The following is a 4,559-nucleotide window of genomic DNA, read 5'->3' as shown; positions in this document are numbered from 1 at the left end:
AAATTGGATCATTTCCTTACACCACACACGAAAATAGACTCAAAATGGATGAAGGATCTCAATGTGAGAAAGGAATCCATCAAAACCCTCGAGGAAAACACAGGCAGCAACCTCTTCGACGTCAGCCGCAGCAACATCTTCCTAGGAACATCACCAAAGGCAAGGGAAGCAAGGGCAAAAATGAACTTTTGGGATTTTATCAAGATCAAAAGCTTTTGCACAGCAAAGGAAACAGTGAACAAAACCAAAAGACAACTGACAGAATGGGAGAAGATATTTGCAAATGACATATCAGATAAAGGGCTAGTGTCCAAAATCTATAAAGAACTTAGCAAACTCAACACCCAAAGAACAAATAATCCAATCAAGAAATGGGCAGAGGACATGAACAGACATTTCTGCAAAGAAGACATCCAGATGGCCAACAGACACATGAAAAAGTGCTCCACATCACTCGGCATCAGGGAAATACAAATCAAAACCACCATGAGATATCACCTCACACCAGTCAGAATGGCTAAAATTAACAAGTCAGGAAATGACAGATGCTGGCGAGGATGCGGAGAAAGGGGAACCCTCCTACACTGTTGGTGGGAATGCAAGCTGGTGCAACCACTCTGGAAAACAGCATGGAGGTTCCTCAAAATGTTGAAAATAGAACTACCCTATGACCCTGCAATTGCACTGCTGGGTATTTACCCTAAAGATACAAACATAGTGATCCGAAGGGGCACATGCACCCGAATGTTTATAGCAGCAATGTCTACAATAGCCAAACTATGGAAAGAACCTAGATGTCCATCTACAGACGAATGGATAAAGAAGATGTGGTATATATACACAATGGAATACTATGCAGCCATCAAAAGAAATGAAATCTTGCCATTTGCGACGACGTGGATGGAACTAGAGGGTATCATGCTTAGCGAAATAAGTCAATCGGAGAAAGACAACTATCATATGATCTCCCTGATATGAGGGAGAGGAGATGCAACATGGGGGGTCGAGGGGGTAGGAGAAGAGTAAATGAAACAAGATGGGATTGGGAGGGAGACAAACCATAAGTGACTCTTAATCTCACAAAACAAACTGAGGGTTGATGGGGGGAGGGGATTGGGAGAGGGGGTGGGGTTATGGATATCGGGGAGGGTATGTGCTATGGTGAGTGTTGTGAAGTGTGTAAACCTGGCGATTCGCAGACCTGTACCCCTGGGGATAAAAATATATGTTTATAAAGCTGTAAAAAAAAAAAAAAAAAAAAAGAAAGAAAGAAAGGATGAATCCCCAAGTTTTGTAGCAACATGGACGGGACTGGAAGAGATTATGCTGAGTGAAATAAGTCAAGCAGAGAGAGTCAATTATCATATGGTTTCACTTATTTGTGGAGCATAACAAATAGCATGGAGGACAAGGGGAGATGGAGAGGAGAAGGGAGTTGAGGGAAATTGGAAGGGGAGGTGAACCATGAGAGACTATGGACTCTGAAAAACGATCTGAGAATTTTGAAGGGGTGGGGGGTGGGAGGTTGGGGGCACCAGGTGGTGGGTATTGTAGAGGGCACGGATTGCATGGAGCACTGGGTGTGGTGCAAAAATAATGAATACTGTTATGCTGAAAAAAATAAAAAAATTAAAAAAAAAAAAAAAAAAAAGAATGGGCAGAGGACATGAACAAACATTTCTGCAAAGAAGACGTCCAGATGGCCAACAGACACATGAAAAAGTGCTCCACATCACTCGGCATCAGGGAAATACAAATCAAAACCACAATGAGATATCACCTCACACCAGTCAGAATGGCTAAAATTAACATGTCAGGAAATGACAGATGCTGGCGAGGATGCGGAGAAAGGGGAACCCTCCTACACTGTTGGTGGGAATGCAAGCTGGTGCAACCACTCTGGAAAACAGCATGGAGGTTCCTCAAACTGTTAAAAATTGAACTACCCTATGACCCAGCAATTGCACTGCTGGGTATTTACCCTAAAGATACAAACGTAGTGATCCAAAGGGGCACGTGCATCCGAATGTTTATAGCAGCAATGTCTACAAGAGCCAAACTATTGAAAGAACTTAGATGTCCATCAACAGACGAATGGATAAAGAAGATGTGATATATATACACAATGGAATACTATGCAGCCATCAAAAGAAATGAAATCTTGCCATTTGCGACGACGTGGATGGAACTAGAGGGTATCATGCTTAGCGAAATAAGTCAATCGGAGAAAGACAACTATCATATGATCTCCCTGATATGAGGGAGAGGAGATGCAACATGGGGGGTTAAGGGGGTAGGAGAAGAGTAAATTAAACAAGATGGTACTGGGAGGGAGACAAACCATAAGTTACTCTTAATCTCACAAAACAAACTGAGGGTTGATGGGGGGAGGGGGTTTGGGAGGAGAGGTGGAGTTATGGACATTGGGGAGGGTATGTGCTATGGTGAGTGCTGTGAAGTGTGTAAACCTGGCGATTCACAGACCTGTACCCCTGAGGATAAAAATATATTATATGTTTATAAAAAATAAAATTAAAAAAAAAGCTAAAAAATAATTAATAAATAAATAAATAAAAAAGAGAGAGAGAAAAAGAGGCAAACCAGGAAACAAACAATGAACTTTATAGAATAAACTGATAGTTACTTGAGGGAAGTTGGGTGGAGGAATGGGTCAAATAGGTAATGGGGATTAAGGAGGACATATGTTCTGATGAGCACTAGGTATTGAATGCAAATTTTGAATTACTAAATTCTACACCTGACTTTAGTATTATACTATATGTTAACTAATGAGTTTAAATAAAAAATTGAAAAGAAAAAAAAGTTTAAAAAGTTAAAAATAATATAAAATAATGATTATATATGAATAAACAAAAATATAGTATTTTGTCTGCATTTCAAAGTTAAATAGTACCAGATATAGATATAACACATATATAAATTTTCTCAAGGAAATCTCACACAGTATGTTTTGTATGAACTTGAAATTTGGGGCAAATCTATGTAATCTTAGTGATGACTTAAGGCAGCACACTGATCCATACACTTTCTTCGGGCTCCCTTAACATCACTGTCCCTCATACGTTATATGATAGGGTTTAACAACGGAGTAAATATAATATTGAACACTGACACTGTTTTATCGTAGTTAGCAGACCTGTAGGATTTAGGTCTCATGTAGATAAAAATAGCAGCTCCATAAAACAGTCCCACTACACAGAGATGTGAGGAACAGGTAGCAAAAGCCTTCTTGTGGGCTTCTCTAGAATGCTTCTCGAGAACTGCAGCAAGGATGAAACTATAGGAAATCAGGATAAGAGAAAACGGGACCAGAAGCATTAATGCACAGCAGATGTACATCACATACTCAAAAATAACTGTGTCAGCACAAGTCAAATGCATTAGAGTAGGGGCTTCACAGAAGAAATGATTTATCTCACGTGTATCACAGAATGGAAAACTCAGGGTAGCAGCAGCCTGCATGAGCCCATCAGCTGCCCCCAGGAACCAACACCCCACAGTCATTCTCAGGCATAATTGCCAGCTCATGAGAATGGAGTATCTCAGTGGGTGGCAAACAGCCACATAGCGGTCATAGGACATGGATGCTAAGAGGAAGCACTCAGCCCCTCCCAATGACATGAAGAAGAAGATCTGTAACTGACAGCCAGCAGGGGAGATGGACTTCTGGCCAGTCAAGTAGTCAGCTGCCATTTGGGGCACAATGGTGGAGAGCAGCATCATATCCATGAGGGAGAGTTAGCCCAGGAGGAAGTACATGGGTGTGTGGAGCTGGACATCCTGGTGAATCAGGAAGAGCATGAGGGCATTGCCTACTAGAGAGGTGAAGGCAATTATCAGAACCATTACAAAGAGAAATAGGTGGACTCCTGTGGGGTTAAAGAGTCCTAGGAGAATGAAATCTGAGGTAGTGTTCCAAATGTTCATGATTTCAAAGAAGAGAAACACTGCAAATGAAGTAATAGATGACAGAGTTTTCAGTGTTTACAATGCTCTATTTCAATTACATTTTCATGAAAAGAATTTGTGTGAAAATATTGAAACCTATTCTAAACAATTTATCTGTGATTTCCAAAGACATTTTAACTTGAACATAGTGTTAGTTTTGCTTTTTTTTTTTTCATTTTCAGTATGAATAATTTTCAGGTTTAGTTTGCTTAATCGGTATAATGAATAAAATTTATGGATAAATGGTAAGTGTTCTGTAAGTATGTCTTTGTGCTACCTGATATCAACATAATGGAAGTGAAGAATTTCCACTTTGTCACTTGTATTTGCGTTTGCTATTTTTTAAAAGATTCAATTTACTTATTCACGAGAGAGGGAGAGAGAGAGAGAAGGAGAGAAAGAGAAAGAGAGAGAGCAGAGACAGGAAGGGAAGCAGGCTCTCCACAGAGCATGGATCCCAATGTGGGACTTGATCCCAGGGTCTTGGGATCACAATCTGACCCAAGGCAGATGTTTAACCAACTGAGCCACCCAGACACCCCTGTATTTGCTTTTATCATGTATGATCAAAATTCTTAGCAGCTGAATTA

General features: G+C 40.4%; 1 pseudogene; it reads right to left on the bottom strand.

Annotated features, from left to right (window-relative positions):
- Positions 1-3,009: 3,009 nt before the first annotated feature.
- Positions 3,010-3,996, bottom strand: LOC125094032 (olfactory receptor 2T33-like; annotated as a pseudogene).
- Positions 3,997-4,559: the final 563 nt, after the last annotated feature.

This window comes from Lutra lutra, chromosome 2 (assembly GCF_902655055.1).
Source record: "Lutra lutra chromosome 2, mLutLut1.2, whole genome shotgun sequence".
Lineage (NCBI taxonomy): Eukaryota > Metazoa > Chordata > Mammalia > Carnivora > Mustelidae > Lutra > Lutra lutra.
This window is presented reverse-complemented; position numbering and strand designations above follow the sequence as displayed.